Consider the following 27,036-nt stretch of genomic DNA (forward strand, 5'->3'; position numbering starts at 1 on the left):
CGCTACAGGGGTATTGCACCTCTGCCAGAGGTGTGATATTCCACTCCCAGGTAAGGATGGAGTGTGGACCAGGACTCAGTTAGCTGCATACAGCACACTCACCCCATTTCCGGGGGACAGCTCAACGGCACTCCCATTAGACAGAAAAGCAGGTACGACAGACCATGTCCCTGGCTGGAGTGAGGAGGGGGGAGGAATACCCAGTGCTGTAGGGGCAGATAGGGGTTGGTTCCTGAGCGTAGGTAGGAGCCCATTGGTTGTTGGTCACCTGGGCTCATGGCTAGAGGGAGGTATAAAAGGTGGGCACCATCTTAGGACAGGCGGTCGGTCAGTCTGTGCAGAGAGAGGAGAAGACAGGGAGTAGAGGCTCTGTAGGAGCTCTACTCCAGAGTGGGCCTAGAGAGAGGCCGAGGAAGAGAGTGGAGTGGAGAGAGAGAGGAGGTGAAGGGGAGCTGTGGTTTCTTCTCAGCCCAGCTCCACGAGAAAGGAGAAGAAGGAACAGGAAAGAAGAAGAAGAGAGAGAAAGAAACAGAAGGGCTCAGGAACAAGAAGGTGGAAGGGACCCTAAGAACCCATGAGAATACAGGGTGAAGGGTCAGGCAGATTAAGGGTACCGGATCCCAAGTTGGTGGAGGAGAAACAACCCTCAGCCAAAGACCGGAGGCTGTGACCATTTATTGGTGCAGCACCTCATCAAACCTGCTAGGAAGGCACCATAAAGGACAGCGGAGAACGGGATCCACGTTTAACCGCACAAGTCCGCGGCAGCTGGACAAAAGTGGGTCACTGATGAGGCAGGCCAGAGGAAGGATTGAAGGGGGTCCTGAGCCATACTTCTGAGCTGCCTGGGAGTTGACCGAGCCCCACACCTGGTGGACGCAGCGCAGCTTGGGTGGTCACTACCTGTACAGAAGTGACCCGGAACAAATGAACTGTGAGTAAAGACCCTGGACTGTAACTTGTTGTCTGTGTGCTCCTTTGCGCCTCCAGCACTATTGGTACCGGGACTCTCACCACCATCACTCCCACCATCCACTACACTGCCCTGGGGCCGCACTCTTCCCGTGGGGAGTCACACCATCCCAGCTGCATACATCATCAGCCCCAGCGGTCTGCCTTGCAGCGGCGGTTCCTAATAACCGCAATCCACGGGTGGCGTAGTCGGACATCACTTGAAACTTATAAAGGGACTACCACTGGTCTGACCACCCTGAGCCACGGACCGGGTCGCCACTACTACCCCCATCGTTCCCCTATTGCCCGGATCCGAGTGCCCCACGGCTCAGGGGGCGAGTCACTGCCATTACTAACACACCCTCCAGGAATGCATTAAATCAAATATTGATTGAAGATTGCCAGATATAGTGGTGCTCAGCTTGAGATATAGCAGTACAAAATTGTGAGCAAAAAAAGCATGAAAAGCTAAATAAAAGGGGCACTCACCTCTTGTACACGAAAAAAGCAGCACTTTATTGAGCTCAACCAGAAGAATTGTAGTTTACGCGAAACAGTCATCGCTTACTTATATTCTTATGTCTCCTCTCCTCATGTGAGGAACATAATAAAGTGCTGCTTTTTTTTTTACATATCAGTGGTGAGTGCCGCTCTCATTTAACTTTTCATTCTTTTTTTGCTCACAGTTTTGTTAATTTTATGAGGGGCTATTGGAGCATTCTTTCGGGTAGAGTCCATGCGGAATCTGCTGAGAAGAGGATGTACACATAGCCTTCAATCCTCCTCCAGATCTCAAAACTCCTCAAAAACCTTGAGTTTTCGCTCAGTTTTTGCTCCGAAAACTCAGAAAAGACTCTGTGTGCATATAGCCTCATGGTATGTTGACACTAAGTTTTTAAATTGGAAAAGTTTTCCAAGAGTTTTGAAACAGTTTTTGAAGGGGATTTTGGAGAGTTTGCACTGAAAAAAAACTCAGTGTAAATATACTCTCATGCTTCCTTTGGCTGTGTGCAAATGGCGTTTTTAGGCCGCTGAGTTATCCTCGGTGTAACTGCTTCAAGAAAATGCAGATGGTCGTTTTTCTGAGGTGGCTTCACCAGCGGCTTTGACGTCGTCCTTGCGGCGTCTCTTTCGCTACACTGCGAAGCATGAGAATGAGCATGTCACTTCTTTTAATCGCTCCAGGATTTCCGAACTCTGAAGCAGTTAAAAGAAGTGACGTGCATAATGTCGTTTTGACATTGCTGTGCCCTATGTTGATTTTATGGGTCTGTCTTGCATGCTTTTTTAGGGCTCTTTCACACTTCAGTGTTTCCAGTACATGTGGTGACAGTTTCCACACGTACTGGAGACACATACACATGCAGACTCATTCAAATGAATGGGTCTGCGCACATGTCAGTGTGTTTCCACGGACATTGTGTCCGTGGGCAAATTACGTTGACATGTTCGTTTTTTTCACGGTTCACGGGACGCAAAATGTCCCACACGTGCACACTGATGATACACGGATGACATCCTTGTGTCATCAGTGTGACCCGTACTGGCGCCTGGGAATCAGCTGTACAGTTAGCGCTGTTCACAAGTTCCGGGTGCTGAATCCTGCCTTCATCATTGTCCCCTGCTTGTGCTGCTATCAACACGAGCAAGGGACAATGATAAGAGTAGTAGTCTGCTCCCACTGTGTCCTGGTGTAAAAATAAGAATAAAATAAAAAATCCTTATACTCACCTGTCCAAAGATGTCCCCCGCTGTAATCCATCTGACCGCTCACGCCAATGAGCCGGGGAGAATGACTCCTGCGGCAAGCGGTGTCCTTTCACTCAATCAGCTCAGCATAGAGCAGGGGCCCGCTACTCTCATCATTGTCCCTTGCTCGCGATGATCACAGTGCAAGCAGGGGACAATGATGAGGGCAGCGTTCATCACCCAGCACTTCGGAACAGCGCTAACTGTACCACTGATTTCCAAGTGTCGGTACGTGTGATTCAGATGCGGCACACGGGTGGCACACGTGTGCCACACAGGTGCACACAAACACATGGATATCTCAATATATATCAGGACGTGTGAAACCGGCCTATGGCAGATTTTTCCTGAACAGTTTTAAAACTGACCTTTGAAATTAGGTAAAAATATGACTTGGAGATAAAAAAATGAATTTTTGACAGAAAACAAAAAAATTGTATGAAGAGAAAGGTAAATATGTCCTCACACTCCAAGAAAATAAAAGCTAGTGTGCAGACAGCCTAGACTAAATAACCTAAAATAACCTAAAAAAATTAAATACGCTATCAAATTTAAATTACTACTATCACCCCCAAAAATGAAAAGTTTAAATGGAATGTGTCATTAGGAAATGATCTATTGTTTATATCAGGCTTATACAAAATTAATATATATTATTTTTTATAATTTTGGGGATTTTGACTTGTATTAAAAAAGCAAAAATCTTGCAATTTTCACGTTGGTTATTAGGCCTAATTCTAAACCCATTACTTCCTGTTCTTTAACCACTTCGCACCAGAACCTGTTTTTGCCTTTGTGACCGGGCCAATTTTTTCAATTCTGACACTGTCACTTTATGAAGTAATTACTCTGGAACGCTTCAACAGATTCCCCTGATTCTGAGATTGTTTTTCGTGACATATTGTACTTCATGATAGTGGTAAAATTTCTTCGATATAATTTGCGTTTATTTGTGAAAAAATCGGAAATTTGGCGAAAGTTTTGAAAATTTTGCAATTTTCTAACTTTGAATTTTCATGCCCTTAAATCAGAGAGATATGTCACACAAAATAGTTAATAAATAACATTTCCCACATGTCTACTTTACATCAGCACAATTTTGGAACCAAAATTTTTTTTTGTTAGGGAGCTATAAGGGTTAAAAGTTGACCAGCGATTTCTCATTTTTCCAACAAAATTTACAAAAACATTTTTTTAGGGACCACATCATATTTGAAGTCACTTTGAGGGGTCTTTATGACAGAAAATACCAAAAAGTGACACCATTCTAAAAACTTCACCCCTCAAGGTGCTCAAAACCACATTCAAGAACTTTATTAACCCTTCAGGTGCTTCACAGGAATTTTTGGAATGTGGAAGAAAAAAATAAACATTTAACTTTTTTCACAAAAATGTTACTTTAGACCCAATTTTTTCTATTTTCACAGGGGTAACAGGAAAAAATGGACCCCAAATTTTTTTGTGCAATTTCTCTTGAGCGTGCTGATACCCCATATGTGAGGGAAAACCACTGTTTGGGCGCACTGCAGGGTTCGGAAGGGAAGGAGCGCCATTTGACTTTTTGAATATAAAATTTGTCTGAATAATTAGCAGACGCCATGTTGCGTTTGGGGAGCCCCTGATGTGCCTAAACAGTGGAAACCCCCCACAAGTGACACCATTTTGGAAACTAGACCCCTTAGGGAACTTATCTAGATGTGTGGTGGGCACCTTGAACCCCAAGGTGCTTCACAGAAGTTTATAATATTGAGCTGTAAAAATAAAATTTTCACATTTTTCCCACAAAAACGTTTTTCATCCCTTAATTTTGCATTATCATAAGGGTAATCGGAAAAATTGACCATGAAATTTGTTGTGCAATTTCTCCTGAACACGCTGATACCCCATATGTGGAGGCAAACCACTGTTTGGGCGCACGGCACGGTTTGAAAGGGAAGGAGCGCCATTTGACTTTTCGAATGTAAAATTTGTTTGAATAATTAGCGGACGCCATGTTGCGTTTGGGGAGCCCCTGATGTGCCTAAACAGTGGAAACCCCCCACAAGTGACACCATTTTGGAAACTAGACCCCCTAGGGAACTTATCTAGATGTGTGGTGAGCACCTTGAACCCCAAGGTGCTTCACAGAAGTTTATAACATTGAGCTGTAAAAATAAAATTTTCAAATTTTTCCCACAAAACCATTTTTCATCCCTTAATTTTGCATTATCATAAGGGTAACAGGATAAATTGCACCATGAAATTTGTTGTGCAATTTCTCCTGAGTACGCCGATACCCCATATGTGGGGGAAAACCACTGCTTTGGTGTACGGCAGGGTTCGGAAGAGAAAGGAGCGCTATGTTGGCTGGGATAGGTGGCAGACACCATGTCACATTTGAAGAGTCGCTGACATGCCGAAACAGCAGAAACCCCCACAAGTGACCCCATTTTGTAAACTACACCTCTCAAGGAATTCATCTAGGGAAGTAGTGAGTATTTTTTAATTTTTAAATTTATACCATTGGACAGTGAAAAAAGCATAATTATATTTTTACTACAAAAAAATGTTTTACCCTCAGATTTTACATTTTCACAAAGGGCAATGGGTAAAAATGGTGCCGAAATGTGTCACACAATTTCTTCTAAAAGTGGCAATACCCCATATGTGGCTGTATCGTACTGCTCAGCCATACAGTGAGATCTGGGGGGGACGGAGTGCTATTTGACAATTGGAGAACAAATTATTGTAGAATAGGCATTTGGATTTGGGAGCACAAAATTTTCTGAATTTCTTTTGGGGGGCAAGGGCCATTTTGCTTTTCCAGAGCCTTTCTGCTACCAGTAACTTGGAAGTCCCTTATATTTTTAACAGATGACAGACCTGAGTGGGGACTAGCTTTTTTTGAGGACTGAGTTGAAGCTTTTATTGGGAACATTTTATGTAACATTTATCCGGCGCTCTAGGCTGAGCACTTACATCGGGCTTTCCATCTAAATTTCCAAGTGATATAATTCAGATGAAACCCCTGCGGGATCCATTCACTGTAATGAGGCAGTAGAGTTACTCTGGACTCCGTCTGGCCTCTGTTTAGCGGTGTCCTTTTTTTCAGAAGTGCACAAAACTGTGGCCAACCCCACTTTTATGCACGCCTAAAACAAATGACACCGTGGGATCCCAGGCTAGACGGCATCCACAGTGGCCTATATCTGCCTCATTACAGGGAATCTTCCGTCATGGGTTCTGGCTGAATCACGTATTTCAGAGATTTACACGGAAACTCTGGTGTAAGTGCTCAGCGCAGAGTGCAGGATAAATGTGAGCAGAGCCTTACTGCGATCTTTCGGAGACATAATAAACAAATCAGTAGCAGGTGAAGAATTGGTTTTATTTATTTTTTACACCGCTCCTCGTGCGGTATAAGTGATGAGATTACTTTATTCTTCGGGTCGGTGCGATTACAGAGATACCAGATTTATATCGGGTTTTTATGATTGACAGCTGTCACACACTAAAAGACGCTTTTTTTTGAAAAATCTAGTTTTTGCATCACCATATTTTGAGAGCTATAATTTTTCTATATTTCGGCCGACAGAGTCATGTGATGGCTTGTTTTTTGCGGGACGAGTTGACATTTTTATTGGTACCATTTTTGGGTACGTGACATTTTTTGATCGCTTTCTATTCCATTTTTTTGGAGGTAAAATTAACAAATACCAACAATTCAGGAATTGTTCTTTGAGGTTTCTTTTTATGCCGTTCTGCGTGTGGTAAAAGTGATCAGGCAGCGTTATTCTTCAGGTCAGTACATTTACAGTGATACTACACTTACTGTATTTTTTTTTATGTTTTGGCGCTTTTACACAAAACAAATTTATAGAAAAAAATATTTTTTTTGCATTGCTTTATTCTGAGCACTATAACGTTTTTATTTTTCGGCTGATGGAGCTGTATGGCGGCTTGTTTTTTGCGAAACAAGATGACGTTTTCAGCGGTACCATTTTTATTTCTATTTTGCTTTTTGATCGCATTTTTTTCCACTTTTTGTTTGGCGATATGATGAAAAAGCATATTTTTTTGCTCCGTTTTTTTATTTATTTTTATTACGGTGTGCACAGAAGGAGTTAATTAGTGTGACAGTTTTATAGCTCGGGTTGTTTTGGACGCGGCGATACCAAATATGTGTTCTTTTTTTGGTTTTGTAAAAATATACGGATTTATTGGTTTAATATTTTATTTATTTATTTTTATTTATTTTGTGAATTTTTTTTTTTTTTTTACTTTTTTTTACATTTTTACTTAGTCCCTGTATGGGACACTAATTTTTATTTTTCTGATCACTTATCTCATGTAATGTAATAGACATATATTACATTACATGAGATCTTCCCTGACTGTTTCAGTCAGAGTCTCCTGTCTGGCTCAGCTGCAGCTGAGCCAGACAGGACACCATATATGGCAGAGCTGGAGGCAGTCATGTGACCTCCAGCTGCCATAGCAACCCCAGGTCCTGGAAGGAATCGGAGGTCTTCGGAGAGGTAAGTAAGACGACCCCCTCTCCTCCTGCTGTCTCCTATATGCCGCAATCACTATAGATCGCAGCATATAGAAGACAGCAAAGGGTTAACATCACTGGGACCTGATCCAATCAGGTCCCGATGATGTTCCCTGTCAGAGCTAACGCTCTGCACCGGAATCGCAGCGCTTGCAGGACCCTGGGGGTCCTGAGCGCTGCGAGACCACCCACCGTTTTTAAACGTCCGCGCTGCACAGAGCCCAGGCAGCGCGGACGTTTATGTACAGTGGGCGGTCGGGAACCGGTTAAAAAACCCACAACACTGTAGACTCTACTAAGGCCTCTATTACAGTCAGTGTCTTCGGTACAGGGTGACAGTTTCCACAAGTACTGCAGACACTGACACATGTAGACCCATTCAAATGAATGGGTCTGTGCACGTCAGCGTGTTTCCACGGACCGTTTGTCCGTGGGCAAAACACGTTGACATATCCATTTATTACCCGCTGCACGGGCCGCAAAATGTCCCACACTGATGACACATGGATCACATCTGTGTGTCATCTGTGTGACACGTACCAATGCCTGGGAATCAGCGGTACAGTTAGCGCTATTCCCAAGCGCCGGGTGCTGAATGCTGCCCTCATCATTGTCCCCTGCCGGCGCTGCGATCAGCACCAGCAGGGGACAATGTTGACAGTGGTATCGGAGCCAGGGAGAATGACTCCTGCAGTGAACAGGCCACAGAGCTGAGCTCAGCGTGAGGTGTCCTGTCACTTACTGAGCACAGCTCCGGGGCCCTCTCGCTGCAGCGCTTCATTCTCCCCGGCTCCTCGGCATGAACGGTCACATCAATTACAGTGGGGAACACTTAGGATATGTGAGTATAAGTTTTTTTTTATTTTATTCTGATTCCCAGGCGCCTGTACGTGTGCCCCTGATGCTGCACATGGGCAACACGCGGTTGTTACACGTATGCCAAACAGGTGCACACGGACACGGATATCTCTGGTACTAGTTTTTCCAGTACTGGAAATATCAGGAAGTGTGAAAGAGCCCTAAGTTGTATTACAAAAGGTCATGAACATCCTCTAATTAGGGGAAAGTTCAATCATCTATTTTAATCTGCCATTGTAATCCTTAGGCCACGGCCCCACTATCAGTATTTGGTCAGTATTTTTTCTCAGGAGTGGGAGCCAAAACCAGGAGCAGGTGATAAATGCAGAATTGGTGACTTGTTTCTATTATACCTTTTCTCTGATTGTTCCTCACCTGGTTTTGGCTCCCACTTCTGAGTAAAAATACTGACCGAATACTGATAGTGGGGCCGTGGCCTTTCTATGATGATCATGAGACTTCTGAAAAGTATTTTGCATAGAACAGGAAGTTTCTTAGGCCACTGCCCCACTATCAGTATTTGGTCAGTATTCAGTCAGTATTTTTTCTCAGTAGTGGGAACCAAAACCAGGAGTGCGTGATAAATGCAGAATTGGTGCACTTGTTTCTATTATACCTTTTCCCTGATTGTTCCTCACCTGGTTTTGTCTCCCACTCCTAAGAAAAAATACTGACCGAATACTGACCAAATGCTGATAGTGGGGCTGTGGCCTTAAAGTAAGAATACTGGCCAGTGTGAAAAATTGCAAGATTCTTTTAAATATAGATAGTAGTAAAGAAAAGAAAATAAAAATATATAAAGAGTTCCAAAAAATCTAGCTAACATTAAAACCTGATTTGAACAATAGGCCACTTTCTGATGAAAAACCCTGAAAGTTACATATTCATTCATATGTTCACTGAGTGTATAGACCCTTATTCTATGTGCACATACAGTTATATGAAAAAGTTTGGGCACCCCTATTAATCTTAAGCTTAATGTTTTATCATAATTGGTGTTTTTGCAACAGCTATTTCAGTTTGATATGTGTAATAACTGTTGGACACAGTAATGTTTCTGCCTTGAAATGAGGTTTACTGTACTAACAGAAAATGTGCAATCTGCATTCAAACAAAATTTGACAGGTGCATAAGTATGGGCACCCTTATCATTTTCTTGTTTTAAATATTCCTACCTACTTTTTACTGACTTACTAAAGCACTTTTTTTTGTTTTGTAACCTCATTGAGCTTTGAACTTCATAGCCAGGTGTATGCAATCATGAGAAAAGCTACGTAAAGTGGCCACTTGCAAGTTGTTCTCCTGTTTGAATCTCCTCTGAAGAGTGGCATCATGGGCTCCTCAAAACAACTGTCAAATGATCTGAAAAACAAAGATTATTCAACTGTCAGTTTCCACTGTGAGGAACATAGTAAGGAAATGGAAGAACACAGGGACAGTTCTTGTTAAGGCCAGAAGTGGCAGGCCAAGAAAAACATCAGAAAGGCAGAGAAGAAGAATGGTGAGATCAGTCAAGAACAATCCTCAGACCACCTCCAGAGAGCTGCAGCATCAATTTGCTGCAGATAGTGTCACTGTGCATCGGTCAACTATACAACGCACTTTGCACAAGGAGAAGCTGTATGGGAGAGTGATGCGAAAGAAGCCGTTTCTGCAAGCACGCCACAAACAGAGTCGGCTGAGGGATGCAAAAGCACATTTGGAGAAGCCAATTTCTTTTTGGAAGAAGGTCCTGTGGACTGATGAAATCAAGATTGAGTTGTTTGGTCATACAAAAAGGCTTAATGCATGGCGGCAAAAAAACACAGCATTCCAAGAAAAACACTTGCTACCCACAGTAAAATTTGGTGTAGGTTCCATCATGCTTTGGGGCTGTGTGGCCAATGCCGGCACCGGGAATCTTGTTAAAGTTGAGGGACGCATGGATTCCACTCAGTATCAGCAGATTCTTGACAATAATGTTCAAGAATCAGTGACAAAGTTGAAGTTACGCAGGGGATGGATCTTTCAGCAAGACAATGATCCAAAACACCGTTCCAAATCTACTCAGGCATTCATGCAGAGGAACAATTACAATGTTCTGGAATGGTCATCCCAGTCCCCAGACCTGAATATCATTGAACATCTGTGGAATCATTTGAAGAGGGCTGTCCATGCTCGGCGACCATCATACTTAACTGAACTGGAATTGTTTTGTAAAGAGGAATGGTCAAAAATACCTTCATCCAGGATCCAGGAACTCATTAAAAGCTACAGGAAGCGACTAGAGGCTGTTATTTTTGCAAAAGGAGGATCTACTAAATATTAATGTCACTTTTCTGGTGAGGTGCCCATACTTATTCACCTGTCAAATTTTGTTTGAATGCAGATTGCACATTTTATGTTAGTACAATAAACCTCATTTCAAGGCAGAAACATTACTGTGTCCAACAGTTACTACATATATCAAACTGAAATAGCTGTTGCAAAAACACCAATTTTTATAAAACATTAAGCCTAAGATTAATAGGGGTGCCCAAACTTTTTCATATAAAATTGTAGTTTTTCAAGGAGTTTTGGGAGCAGAAAGCGGAGACTGAGTTGAAACTGTCCAAATCTCAAAACTCTTCAAAAACGGAGTTTCTGCTCAGTTTCTGCTCCAAAACCTCAGCAAAAAGACTCCATGTACACATAGCCCAAGTCTTCAAAAATCTCAAAACTCCTCAAAAAATGTAAATTTATGTTTAGTTGCGGTATGTGCACACAACATTTTTAATTCTGTGGCAGACTCCTGTATTTTCTATCACAAAACTGGCATCTTTTTTCCTGAAGTGGCCCGCTGTCAGTTTTGCAGTCATTTCAGCCACCAGCATCTTTTTCCTTTATCTTCAATGATAGAGAGTGGGCGGCTTCCAAATGAAACCATTACTTCATGAGCGTTACTTCTTTTAACAGCTTTAGGGTTTCCGAACCCTGAAGTGGTTAAAAGAAGTAACATAATCTGGAACATAATCAGAAGATGAGGTGCATTAATGCCTCTAGCAATCACTGCCAAGTACAGATTCCTGAACAGTGCCTATACGTCTCGCCATTTGCATTGACGCGCCCCCAGGGCAGTAGGGTACTCGGTGCCCGGGCCTCTGGTTGCTGGGGGATATCACGGTGGCTGGCCCGGTCCGTGGCCCAGGGCGGTCAACCAAAAAGGGGAATTATTTATAGGGGATTTGTAAAGTTCGTGATGCCACCTGTGGAATGCGGCTAAAGGGAGCCACCGCTGCGGAGCAGTCCTCTGAGGCAGATGTTAGGGCAGCTTATGATGGAACGGCTCCCCACAGGTGGAGCGGGCCTCAGGGCAGCGTGGGGAATTGATGGTGGAACAGGTGAGAGACGGCCAGGACGGTTCAGGGAGAAATGACGGACACTCACACGGGGGTTCGCTTCGGTATCTTTACTGGTGTAGATGCAGGTATGGTCCAGGGTACTCGGTACGCAGGGTGCACTTCTGGACTCTCCCCAGTGAGCGGGTATAGGGCCTCCTGATCCGTTGCTTTCACTTGCTAAGCTTCTGACCTGCCTGGAGCTAGGCCTGGCTTTATTACTGTCTCTCTCTTGCACCTGCTGACCTGGTGGTAGGGCCTTCTCTTGGAGATCACTCTCCCTGGATGCTGGGTCCTCCGTGACTCCTAGCCCTGGTACAGTAGTCAGCGTTGGTCGACCTGGGACTTGTAGTCCTCCAGATATCCGGTGGTCCCTACTGGGTATAAAGGCGTGGACCTGGTGTCCGGTGTATAGTTCGGGGTGAGCCTGGTACGCTCCTCCGCCCCCTCATTGCTTCCTTTCCCCTCTCACCTTCGGCCGCACTCAGGGCCCTCGCTAGGCTTCAGTGCACACTGTAGGCCTGAACTTGCCTCACACAGCAGCCTGCGTGCTGCTCTCTCTCTGAGCACACTCTCTGAACTAACCTCTGACTGAGCTGCCTTGCTCCACCCTCCATGTATATATCCCTATCAGGGCTCCCTCTGGTGGTCTGAGGTGGTAGGGTGGAGGTGTGTGAATGTGTGAGGGTCTCTTGTGGAGAAGTCCATCCATGCACCCTACTGGGTTTTGTGGCACCTGTGCGTAGCAGGGCGCCACAGCATCATTGACATGTAGTATAGCTGAGTGGTTCCAACTAGAGATAAGCGGATCTGACAAAATTTGAATTTGCCAAATCGCGTGGATTTTACCAGGGAAATAAAATTTCAAGCCAGGTTATTTTCTGCTAATTGAATGTCCTTTATTATGCTCTGATGTTGCTTCAGACCCCACCAGGGCATAAAAAATGCAAGCTGTAAAAAACTAAATAAATCCTTATACTCTAACACAACTCATCTATCTGACCCTCTACTTTTCGCCGTATGGACATCGGTGTCGCCTTTTCTTTCCCCCTTCACAACCCACATCTCCTAGCCTGTTTATGCTGTGACTTCTGAGGCCTAGTCGTGGACAGAAGTCTCGACCTAGAGTGAACAGGTCAAAGATGCTATAGCGGAAAAAAGAGGACTTCTTCTTTCTGCCATCATACGTCTGGTTTGTTCACTTTAGGTTGGGACTTCAGGCCACGACCAGGTCTCTTACGTCACTGCATGTTGCACTTCAGAGGACAGTGTGTAAACAGATCTGGAGGTGTGGGTCACAATACAGGAAAGGCAGCTCTGAGGACCGGATGGTGGGCAGCAAGCAGCAGAGGCAACAAAGGAGCCACAGGGCTGAAAATGAGTAAAAGTTTTATGTCTATGGTTCAGCAAAATGTTGGCCAACAAGAAGCGAATTTACAAAAATCATGCATTCTCAGAAATGCATATTTGTTGTGTATTCGAGTAGAATTCAATTCCACTTGAATAAATTTGCTCATCTATAGAGACAACCAAATGGTTTTGTCTACATCTTGCTTTTCTTATGTAGGGTCCAGCTCGCAAGGCATATAGTGAACTCTTCAAAACTGTTTCCGAGGCAGATTACGAATTAGGGAACACACAGAAATCATTGAACGCAAACGTAATTTGCACAGGGACAGCTAAAAGAGGTGATGAATACATTTAGAAAAAGACAAAAGAATAATTCTTCATTGTTTGATGGTACATAAATGAAACAATTCCAGATTAAGAACAGAGAGTAAGAACCCATGAAATTAGCAGCAGTTTCAGGAGAAGGGATATTTTTCTGCCAGCATGGGTGCATATCCATTGTCAGAAAGGGACATTAAATCTAAAATGGGAAAAAGAGAACATTTTGCTTCATCTATAGAGAAAGTTCTTGTCAAAGGCTAACGGGAAACTTATCCATACAGGTGCATCTCACTAACTTAGAATATCATCAAAAAGTTAATTTATTTCAGTTCTTCAATTCAAAAAGTGAAACTCATATATTATATAGAGTCATTACAAACAGAGTGATCTATTTCAAGTGTTTATTTCTGTTAATGTTGATGATTATGGCTTACAGCCAATGAAAACACAAAAGTCATTATCTCAGTCAATTAGAAAAATTAACAAAAAAAACCTGCAAAGGCTTCCTAAGCATTTAAAAAGGTCCCTTAGTCTGTTTCCGTAGGCTCCACAATCATGGGAAATACTGCTGACTTGACAGATGTGCATAAGGCAGTCATTGACACACTCCACAAGGTCCCAGAGTTCCAATTTTCATTTGGAAATTAAGGTCCCAGAGTCTGGAGGAAGAGTGGAGAGGAACACAATCCAAGCTGCTTGAGGTCTAGAGTGAAGTTTCCACAATCAGTAATGGTTTGGGGAGCCATATCATCTGCTGGTGTAGGTCCACTGTGTTTCATCAAGACTGAATGGGAATGTAAGAGCCTGATGGTATGGACCTCAACAGAAGGGAATAAGAGTGAGGGAACTGGGGGATGACCTGGAAAGTGCATTGTGGGGACAGGAGTAAGCCGACTCCACCACCAAGTCTGTTCGCAGGTCTAGGTCTCGGGGAATGGGAAAAACGTAAGCCGCCATGGGAAATAGTGGCAGGGGAGACAGTGTCAGAATCCTGAATCCAGGTTTCAGTGAGTTCCAGCAGATTAAGAGAGTTATCCAGAAAGTAGCTGTGCAGGTAAGGAAGCTTGTTGCATACAAATCGTGGATTCCAGAGTGCACAATTAAAAGAGAGAGATGAAGGAGTACAACTAATGTTAATAAGGTTAGCAGTTTTTCGATGTGATGTGGGGGAGGAGTTGAAGTTGGCAGAGGGGTTAGGAGAGATATTCCCTGAAATAAGTAGTAGTAGCAAAAAGAGAAATAGCAAATAGTTCTTGGATTTATGATATGGTTTATTGTGCAATATCTTTGTGTTACACACACGCCGTTAGGTTCAGATAGGACGAGACGGGTTTCGTAAATTTGTTGGAATCCTGGGGGAACTGTTACTCAGGGAGACCATAGGCTGCAGCTTCTCTCAGGCACATGATAGATTCAGTTGCTGACCAGACACATCTAAAAAGAGTCTTTTTCAACAGTTTAACAGTGGAATTTAATCTAAAGCACGGCCAGTGCAATTCAGGAATATTACAGCAACAATCTTCATTACAGTACAGTCTCATAAAGCAGGCACAGGAACGTCAGTCTCTTCAGTAGCATAATTCAGCACAGATTAGATCTCTTGGCAGCACATTTTTATGCATAAACAGCATGCTTTTCCTTTACAAGGACTCACTAGTACACAACATTCTTTATCCTGCATGGAGATGTGGGGAGAGTTTGATGAGGGAGATGATCTCTGTGACACAATTCCTTCCAGTCCTTATCTTCTTGCCAGATGATAGACTTCCTGAACTAACAGTGCAGGGTATCTGACCTGTGTTGAGCTTCACCCTGGACTTCAATCCTGTTCTCTTTCCTGCACTTCTGTGAGATAAAGATCACACACCACTTCTCCCTTTGGCTGCAGCCAGAATAGTTAACAAGTTCCCCACAATCCCCCTGGGGCTCTGCTAACCACTGCCTGTCTCTTGTGACTGTGTTAACTCTTATAGTTGCTGGATGCTTTTGAAGCAACAGCACTACTTCTGCATGTCACATTTGGACAAGATGGACTGAGATTTTTCAGGAAGGTAAAAAGAGCATGGGAGCTGTACATGGGAGGCGGAAGGAGAGAGGAGCTAATGTGGATGAGTAGTGATGGAGGGGGAATGGGAGCGGTGAATATGGATGTCAAAAGCACACAGGAAGATGGACTTTGTTAAAAGAGAGTACAAAGTGTGGGTTACCTGACCCTTTCCATGACTAACTGCCATTGAAGTAACTGCCAGACACTTGGCTACGAAAACTTTTGCCATTGAAATAATTGCCAGACACTTAGCTATGAGGACACTTGCCATTGAAGTAACTGACAGACACTTGGCCATGAGAACACTTTGCATAAGAAGACACATGCATACAACCCACACATGTGCACCATTTATGCTTCTAGATTTATAGCGCTGACTATAGCATCAGGTAAGAGGGGTTGTGGGATAAATTAAAACTGGTCAACTCACCAGGGGACGAATAGCTGATAAAAGACAAACAGACTTAACACACTATGCCTGACTCCATCTACACAGTATCACACTTTTCACCATCTGATAAAGTCTACAATGAGGGAGGGAAGGACATAGAGTGGTGTGAAAAGGTGTTTGCCCCCTTCCTGATTTCTTGTTCTTTTCCATGTTGGTCATACTTAAATGTTTCAGATCACAAAACAAATTTAAATATTAGACAAATATGACAGCAGCAGGATACAGGATATGACATAGATACAGCAAGCAGGGATGTTATGCCAGTGTTGTCCTGCCGCCACAGTAACTAGATCTTTTTCCTGAGCCTTGTACTTCCACCCTAGGAAAAACCTGTTTTGCCTGTTTCACTTCCTCTTCTTGACTATATAATACCTGTATCATCAAAATGCCTTGTGTGCTCCATATGAGAAGACCTCTGCTTGAAACAGAAGAATTGTACAGAATGTCTATTGCCTGCTATTGATTGTTGCCATTCTATTTAAGGAATTCCAGTAAAGATGTTTTTATCTTTTTACATCTGACTCTTGTCTTCCCGATTCTTCATGTAATTTTCAGGTCCCCATACCATCAAACCAATTGTGGCCTGAATGGGGTCGACAGCAAACCCCCAGATCATTTAGACACACTGAGGGGAACTGTAACCGGGTGCTTTGGGACCGCAAAGAAAACCTCACAACGAATGGTCCCTTACATCAGCATGCCGGGACCAGATAATTACAAGCTCTACTGATCTGTACATGAAAGTGTAACATTTATGCATTTAGAATTCACAAAAACATTGGTCTTTCCTGAACAATCCTGCATAACGACTTAATTTAATGTTTTATTCAGGTTAGCATTACAAGGCCGGAGTACCACTAGCGAATCACATCCGATGTGAGCGCATCCGATTTGATTTGTTAATGACACTCGGCTCCTGCTCTGCTGCTGTCACGCAAGGTGAGGGAAGGAACAAGTGTACAGTGACAGGAAGAGGGGGACGGGAGCACAACAACTAGGGAAAGGGGGAGTGGAGACACCTAGGCAGATCTAATATAACCCTGACTACCCTATCGTCCTTATATAGTTTCTGCACCTATCGCCAAGCAGGAAACCTAATCCCTGAATGTCCCTAGAGTTAGGCCCTAGGTAGGGAGGTACATACATAATTCATGGAAAGTCGGTAGTATATTTTACCCTAATTGGGAATCATACATATAAAAATATTATTTCAATTTAAAACTACCAATTCTGGACAATAGAGGCTGAATCGTGAACAACAGCGAAAATCAAAAGGAGAAAAAAACAATGATCATAAGGCCTTCAAGTTTATATTGAATTTTATCAAAGTTTATTTAAGAATAATAGTAAACCGACATGGGGGTAAAATGTAAAATGCAGCCAATATGAACCACATATATCCAGCTACACGCAGTACAGCATAAAGTTTTACACAGAAATTTTAAATTTTAGATATATATTCACAGATAGTGCAGTGAGATAACACAATATATTAGATTATACCATTGGGTAATCTCCTATAATCAGAGCCCCATCATTACGTGCCTTTAGTATTCAATAGTTGTATAGTATCATATAGGTCCTACTACCATAAGTAGTCATATACATACCAGGGAGTCCCACAACGGCCGTTAGGGTAGAAGGGCAGGGCACCAGAGCACTTAGGAGAGAGCTGTACGCGTGGAGCTGTAGCCCGATGAGCGTTTCGATTACCCTTCGTCAGGGGACGGGGTACACACAAGTCAGGCTCCACTGTAACTAAAGACAACAAGGTAAACAAACAATGGGGATACACTTAGCTTGAGAAGACACCAGAGGGATAACGCCAACTGTCCTCCAAGGGAAGTCCAAGAAGAAACTAGCCGACTGCTAGTACTCCAGGCATGGACAGAGGAACATAGTTTTATCACTGGCGACTCTCTGGAGACACTGAGAGTTTTTAACTACAAAGCAAGGGTGTGTCAATTAGAAGCAGAAGGTGGAGGTTGCTGCTGGGTCCTAAAGGAAGGATATCACTACACTACAGAGATGAGAGGATCAATGCCAAGCGCAGTGACCTTTTACAGCCGGATCCATAGCGACGGTCTGTCACACTTGATACATCCGTGACAGCTGCGAGCGTGAGCTGAGTGTCAGTGCTCCATGCTGCTATTCTCTCACATGAGTGGAGGATTGTAGCACAGCTGCGGAGGAGATGGAGAAATTAATTTCTCCATCTCCTCTGTTGCTGGCGTCAGCGGAAATCACCCTGCACTTGGGTGATATCCAAGTGCAGTGGGATGTTTCATATGCACCCATAGATTTATATGGGTGCATGTGATCCGAATATGGCATGCAATCTCAGCATGCTGCATTGTTTTTTTCAGTCCGATCTCGATCTGATCAGAGCTGAAAAAAAATCTGCATATGAGCGCAGATTCATTGATTAACATTAGACCGAATGCAATCCGATTTTTTATCGGATTGCACTCGTCCGATTTAATTGCAAGTGGCAGCGAGCCCTTAGTAGCATATCCTGACTTACTAAAATGTGTTCACTAGCAGTGCATAGCACACAGAACATGATCATTTATCATTAGATCAATTCCGGGGGAAAGTTTAATTTTAGATGTTGACGATGTCTTTGAGCTGTAATAAATCCAGTGAACTAATTTATAGTGTTCTGCTGCAGTCTGACGGAGCAAATCTTCCAATAATTAAAGCAACATCCTATTCTGAAGGACTTTGAAAACAGCAGAGGATGAATTTATGATGCACCTTTAATTATCCAGTACGTCACGGACCACTTGGCTCTTTCACAAAGGATATTATGAAACTATTGACTTTGAGGATATACGCAATTCTAGACTTGACTCTGGCTGTAAAGTACACATTAATATTTTTTTTTCTGTCTGAGCAATGTTATAATGAAGACCCAATAGTGAAAATGGCTTTATTTACATGGAGTCCACAGAAATTGGAATGAGATGTGATTCGGCTGCATATTTTTTTCCCTCTGTTCCTAAACTCAGATTGCTTGCGCAAAAAGTTGAAGTGTTTCTCATACCCAATCGCTAATAAGATGCTTGGCTGTCAGAAGCCTAATCTCTTCATCTGAGCGGATAGAGGTAAAAGGGACATCTCTCTCTCTCGTTGGAGTACCTCTCCTGTTCTGCAAAACATGAAAAACCCTTGGCACCATGTAATACTTATTTTCTCCTATAGAGGCGCTATAGGGAAATTGAAGACTTACAGGTGTCTGGAACTTTAAAAAAGATGAGCTGAGTTCAGAAAATGTGTGAAAAAAAATAAAACAACACAAATTTGTACAGTATTCAATCAGATGCCGGAACAATGCTGCTGCTCTGGTGGTACCAACTCGTCCAGCAGTAATAAAACTATGTCCATCATTCATATGAAGCATGCATCACATGTCTAAATTGCAATCCCTGCTGGAATCATATAATTTCTGCATTAAAATAAATTAGCAAATCTATAAATGTAAAATAAGTCTTCTTTTAAATTGAGTGGATTTGACTGAGTTGTGGGTTTGGGCAAAAAAGGGGCACATGCGATTTAGCAATGATAAATGCAAGCTTATTTATCTCATAAGCGAAAATAGATGTCACTATTATATAATAAATGGTAAAAGACTCCATAAAACTAACATGGAAAAAGACTTGGAAATATTATTGAGCAACAAACTGAACTGTGGCAGCCAATGCCAGGCGGCAGCTGCAAAGACAAATACAGTCATGGAATAGCAGAGAAAAGGGATCCAGCTCCACGGAATAAAACTTTTCTTTTATTAGTGAAAGAAATTAAATCCAACAGTGAGGGCTAAAAACATAGTACTATGATCACACTCTAATTAGTGATGAGAGTGTGCTCGTTTAACTCTTTCACCGAGCACGCTTGGGTGCTTACTGAGTATCTTCGGCGTGCTCGTATATTAAGTTCAAGTCCCTGCGTCTGCATGATTTATGGCTGTTAGTCAGCCTCAACACATGCAGAGATTGCCTGTTTGCTAGGGAATCCTCACATGTGTTGAGGCTGACTAACAGTCATAAATCATACAGACGTAGGGACTCGAACTTAATATACAAGTACACCGAAGATACTCGGAAAGCACCCGAGCGTGCTCGGCGAAAGGGTTAAACGAGCATGCTCGCTCATCACTAACTCTGATCCATCTTTGATCAGAATGTGATTAGCATAATCGGACCAATTTTCTATGATGAGAGAAAATGCGGTCGAGTGACCCTAACCTAAGAGAGGATGTTCAAAACAATGGAAACGGTTAATTCAACAATCCAAAAATGATATTTAATTTCATAGAATGGAAATATTCTTACAGTGTAAAGGTAGTGAGTGGCTTTTTATATTCCAGTGGACTTAATGTGCATATGTTCCTTTGTTATAGATCAGCACTGCATGGTTGGGTGATATATCTATCACTTCTTTTATTTTCAAGACCAGTATCTTTTTTACCTTTGTGCTTGTGGACCTGAAAGTTCAGAGCTTAGGGGGTGTTCCTTGTGAAGCATGCCCTCTCACCCCTGCCCCTTGACTGAGTGTCACACCTCAGGGTTTTTTTTCACGTATGAGAAAAATGGACCGAGTTTCATCAGTGATTTTCATCAGAGTTTCATCAAATCTTCATCAGAGTGTCATCCAAGTTTTATCATAGGTTGGTCTGATTTTCAACAGTTTTTGAGCACTGACTGATTTTTTCTCAGACCATAGACTTGCATTGCTAATTTTTATTCGACACGTGGACCAAAATCGGACATGTCTCCGCAATTCTGAGCGGGACTGCTCTGTTTGTGAAAAATCACGGCCATGTAAACAGCCTAAAAGAATCTATTGGTATGGGAGCTATCTGTGAAAACAAGGATAACATTTGTACACAAAAAAATTTCATCTGAGGGAGCTTTTAGATGTACAACTGTTCCCTCTTAATCCTCTCTTATAAGTTAGGGGCCTAGAAACAACAAAAATGGTTTCATAAGTGGAAACAGTCATCAAAATCATAAAAATATGCGATTTTATTACTACATTTTTAGTAACATCAAAATAAGAAAATAAGAATACCGTACTCGTTTCCTTTCGCATCGTTGTGCCTAAGGCTTGTTTCTCATCTGCCTTTTCTTTGGTGCAGCTAGGACAACCATGAAAATGCTGTATGCTTCAAATTCACAGCTCATTTGTAGCTGCGTTCTGCAGTTTTTACACATTGATGCTCGCTGTAATCCTGCAGGTGTTATGTGCACGTGTGGATAGTTCCGACAAGACTACAGAAGAAAGCAAAGTTATGCTAAGTATATACTGCAGCATTTCCTTAAAGAGATTAAAAAGAATGCTAAAACTGTAACAATGGTAATTGTAGGCAAACTAATATCAATCATTACTGGAACTCCGCTATTCTGACCTTACGAGAATGAACAATTCTCATATTTACAGAGTTAATCCAGAGAAGTAAAACAGTAACTACATATACATGATGTTACATCTAGGGCTTGTTCTTCCCCCATGCCCCCCAGTGTAGCTCATCCGCCAGCATCCGATGGCATGGCACTCAGAATGTGTACTCTATTTATCCTGAGATTCACAGCCTAAAAGACTTTATGCCTGAAATCTACGTTGAAGGAGCTTTTACTACTGGCATACTTTAGATGGTTATAGCATCATGTAGTTTACGCACAGGTGCGGATTATAAGAAGCATGCTGGAAAAGCGATGAGCTAAAGATGTGTGCTATATTCTACAGAGATGTATCATGGAGGAAGTTGTCATAGTGGTCTGCTCTGCTTGGAAAGGAAAAGTGTAAGTGAACAACTACGATCAGAGAGGTAGCCACCTGTGAGTCACTGGATTTATTTTTGCTATATACACATATACATCACTGTTTTTGCTACATCACTTTTTCACACAGGGCCCTGTAGGTTTGGATTTCATTTTCCCTTGATAATAAAGACCTTCATTTAACAACTGCATTTTGTGTTTACTTGTGTTATCTTTGTCTACTATTTAAATTTGTTTTGTGATCTGAAACATTTAAGTGTGACCAACATGCAAAAGAATAAGAAATCAGGAAGGGGGCAAACACTTTTTCACACAGGGCCCTGTAGGTTTGGATTTCTTTTTCTCTTAATAACAAAGACCCTCATGTAAAAACTGCATTCTGTATTTACTTGTGTTATCTTTGTCTACTAGTTAAATTTGTTTTGTGATCTGAAACATTTAAGTGTGACCAACATGCAAAAGAATAAGAAATCAGGGAGGGGGCAAACACTTTTTCACATCACGGTATGATCTGCAGAGCACTGGTATAGGACTTGTATCCACAACTGCATGCTGGTAATGTTGGTCTTAGAACAGTGTTTTTTTTATTAGTTAGTGGTATTATTATTAGTATATAAGTTGGTAATATATGGTTATGGTCTGGTGGTATTATTTGTTCCTTATATTGCAGGATTCATGGTAATATTGGTCTTGATACATACATAGTAATATTGGTCTTTTGTTAATAATCTGAATGATGGATGGTTTTATTCAGTCACTATGTGGTGGTAATGGTGTGATGATATTATTTGACCTTACAGAGTGGTATTATGGGTAATATTGGTCTTGGCATATTGTATTTTGTTCAATATCAGTAATGGTAATGATACTTGCTACGTATATATTGTTATTATTTTCTGACTGTATGACTTTATTATAATTATTTAGAGGTGTATTTGGATACACAGAAAATTATCTTATGAGTCTTGACTACAATATCTTTGAAAAAAAAAAAAAAATCTGACCAGCACCTCTGACCTTTCTTTGGGAGGACCCTTAATCTAATATTTATCAAACATACCTATAAAACCCTACAAATCTAAGGGACAGGTGCGATAAAGGACTAATTAACAATGGCCTTAGGCTTATGGGAGAAGTGCTCAGACAAATAGTTTTAGGGTCCTACGAGAGAATGGTCATCTTGTTGTGGCTTCACATGAACAGGCTAATTTGTGCGCTAAGCACCTTAATTTTATAGTGCTGCTGTATTCTCTTTTTGCATGCAATGTCTTTAAAATATAAACATATATTTAGAGATGATGGGATAAATCCACAGGACCCTGGTCTAGCTGCCACATCAGTATTCCGGGAGCCCTCCATGCCACCTCCAACCTGCTGGAAAACCTGCAACTCTTCTGATATGTAGGCTTGGTGTGAAGCATGGATGACATCGTGCCAGCCTACTAATATGAGCTGTCATAGTTCTGACTTTATCTGCCTCTGTACACATTTCTGTGCTACGTCCATGCATGAGCTCAGTGCTTCTACCTGCTGTGCAGTGTGCTGCAGAGTATTATATTAGTTAAGCCTCATGACCCGGACCTCCACAAATCTTCTGCACATGTTAGGAAGTGATTAGGTACTATAGGGAGTCTGTCAGCACAAAATGACTGTTCCAACTAAAAACATCATGTTGTAGGGAATACTGATATAATAAAACTTGTATCTTTAGTGTCCAAATCTATTTCTGCATTGCCACAAATTCTTCTTTGTCCAAATATACTAATAAGGCGCTCAGTGCACCATTGGTGTGGTTGAACAGTTTAGTGCACCTTCCAACCTACTGGTTTTCCATCTATCTCTGCTCTTGTCTGGCTCCTGTGAGGCTAGAACTGTCCATCATAGAAAAGGAGGACAGAGTAGATGCAAAGCAAGCAAGTAGGAAGGTTAACTGATATGCTCAACCATGCCCAAAGTCAGTGGCGTAACTAGAGTCTGATGGGCCCCAGTGCAGGATGAACCCCCCGTCCTGAATAAATTATATATATATATCCGCCATTCATCCTGGTATAGATGTCACTCATCCTGGTATACATGTCCCTCATTCTGGTATATATAGCCCCCATCCCGGTATATATCCCTTATCCTAAGCCCCATCCTTATATATATATTCCCCATCCTGGTATATATGTCCCTTATGCTGGGCCCCATCCTGGTATATATATCCCCATCCTGGTATATGTCCCCCGTTCTGCCGCTGTTATTTAATACATAGAACAAAATAAACCATTATACTCACCAGCGGTATACATAGAAGTCATGGGGCCCCATAGCAGAAGTATAATGCACTCCCCAAAGTCCTCCATATAGTATAACGTACAGCCCATAGTCCTCTCTATAGTGTAATGAATCCCACATAGTCCTCCATATAGTGTAATGCATCCCATAGTCCTGCATATAATAAACTGGACAGCCCATAGTCCTCCATAAAGTATAATGCACAGCCAATAGTCCTCCATAAAGTATAATGCACAGCTCATAGTCTTCCTTAGTATAATGCACAGCCCATAGTAATCCATAAAGTATAATGCACATCCCATAATCATACATGTAGTATAATGCACAGCCCATAGTCATCGATGTCGTATAATGCACAGCCCATAGTCATCCATGTAGTATTATGCACAGCCCATAGTCATACATAAAGCATAATGTACATCCCATAGTCATACATAAAGTATAATGCACATCCCATAGTCAAACATAAAGTATAATGCACATCCCATAGTCAAACATAAAGCATAATGCACATCCAATAATCATCCATGTAGTATAATGCACAGCCTATAGTCATCCATGTAGTATAATGCGTAGCCCATAGTCATCCATGTAGTATAATGCGCAGCCCATAGTCATCCATAAAGTATAATTCACATTCCATAATCATACATGTAGTATAATGCACAGCCCATAGTCAAACATAAAGTATAATGCACAGCACATAGTCATACATAAAGTATAATGTATATCCCATAGTCAAACATAAAGTATAATTCACATCCAATAATCATCCATGTAGTATAATGCGCAGCCCATAGTCATCCATAAAGTATAATGCACAACCCATAGTCATCCATGTAATATAATGCACAGCCCATTGTCATCCATGTAGTATGATGCACAGCCCATAGTCATCCATATAGTATAATGCACATCCCATAGTCATACATAAAGTATAATGCACATACCATAATCATCCATGTAGTATAATGCACAGCCTATATTCATCCATGTAGTATAATGTACAGCCCATAGTCATCTATAAAGTATAATGCACATCCCATAGTCAAACATAAAGTATAATGCACAGCACATAGTCATACATAACGTATAATGCACATCCCATAGTCATCCATGTAATATAATGCACAGCCCATTGTCATCCATGTAGTATGATGCACAGCCCATAGTCATCCATATAGTATAATGCACATCCCATAGTCATACATAAAGTATAATGCACATACCATAATCATCCATGTAGTATAATGCACAGCCTATAGTCATCCATGTAGTATAATGTACAGCCCATAGTCATCTATAACGTATAATGCACATCCCATAGTCAAACATAAAGTATAATGCACAGCACATAGTCATACATAACGTACAATGCACATCCCATTATCATACATGTAGTATAATGCACAGTCTATAGTCATCCATATAGTATAATGCACAGCCCATAGTCATCCATGTAGTATAGTGCACAGTCCATAGTCATCCATGTAGTATAATGCACAGCCCATAGTCATACATAAAATATAATGCACATCCCATAATCATACATGTAGTATAATGCACATCCCATAATCATACATGTAGTATAATGCACATCCCATAATCATACATGTAGTATAATGCACAGCCTATAGTCATCCATGTAGTATAATGCACATCCCATAGTCATACATAAAGTATAATGCACATCCCATAGTCAAACATAAAGTATACTTCACAGCACATAGTCGTCTATGTAGTAGTAGTATAGCCACTGATTAAAAAAAAAAAATAATGTAAAGTATAATGCACATCCCATAGTCACACATAAAGTATAATGCACATCCCATATTCATACATGTAGTATAATGCACAGCCTATAGTCATCCATGTAGTATAATGCACAGCTCATAGTCATCTATAAAGTATAATGCACAGCCCATAGTCATCCATGTAGTATAATGCACATCCCATAGTCATCGATGTAGTATAATGCACAGCCCATAGTCAAACATAAAGTGTAATGCACAGCCCATAATCATCCATGTAGTATAATGCACATCCCATAGTCATACATAAAGTATAATGCACATACCATAATCATACATGTAGTATAATGCACAGCCTATAGTCATCCATGTAGTATAATGCACAGCTCATAGTCATCTATAAAGTATAATGCACATCCCATAGTCATCCATGTAGTATAATGCACATCCCATAGTCATCGATGTAGTATAATGCACATCCCATAGTCACACATAAAGTATTATGCACATCCCATATTCATACATGTAGTATAATGCACATCCCATAGTCATACATAAAGTATAATGCACAGCCCATAGTCATCCATGTAGTATAATGCACATCCCATAGTCATACATAAAGTATAATGCACATACCATAATCATACATGTAGTATAATGCACATCCCATAGTCACACATAAAGTATTATGCACATCCCATATTCATACATGTAGTATAATGCACATCCCATAGTCATACATAAAGTATAATGCACAGCCCATAGTCATCCATGTAGTATAATGCACATCCCATAGTCATACATAAAGTATAATGCACATACCATAATCATACATGTAGTATAATGCACAGCCCATAGTCATCCATGTAGTATAATGCACGGCTCATAGTCATCCATGTAGTATAATGCACGGCTCATAGTCATCTATAAAGTATAATGCACATCCCATAGTCAAACATAAAGTATAATGCATAGCACATACTCATTAGTGATGAGCGAGCATGCTCGCTACTGCTCGGTGCTCGCCCTAGCATCTCACTACTCGAGATGCTCGACGCTCGCCGAGTATTTTCGGGGTTGTTCAGCAGGAGCTCGGGTCCCCTCCCTGCATGTTTGGCGCTCTTTAGAGCGCTATTTAGAACGCCAATAAACATGCAGGGATTGCCTGCCACTCATTGTAATGCCGTAGCCATGTTGGTTGTGGCATTACAGTGATTGGCTGGCCGCACGGCGTCATCGGGTCTATATCAGATCTGGCGCCGCCATGCTCATCACACTCACTCCGGAATCAAACAGTGTAGGGAGAGGTGCTGCTGCGTCAGGGAGAGATTTGCTTGTGTATTAGGTAGTGTAGGGAGAAAAACCGTACATTACACATATCCATCTCAACAAACAGTCCTTCTGAGGACTAACTAATCCATCTGCAGAGATATCAGGCAGGCAGTGTATATACGCAGGCAGGCAGGCAGGGTATATAGCAGACTGCAGTGCATATAGCACAAGAGGCTCCATTCCAATTCTGCCTTCTGCTGCTGTTAGATATTTCTATACAAAGGCCCAGGTCTCAGGGGCCAGGAATACTTTTCTTTGGATCTTAATCCTCAT

The sequence above is a fragment of the Phyllobates terribilis genome, unplaced genomic scaffold (assembly GCF_046119375.1).
Source record: "Phyllobates terribilis strain yellow unplaced genomic scaffold, ASM4611937v1 Scaffold_3__8_contigs__length_932513732, whole genome shotgun sequence".
Taxonomy (NCBI): Eukaryota; Metazoa; Chordata; class Amphibia; order Anura; family Dendrobatidae; genus Phyllobates; species Phyllobates terribilis.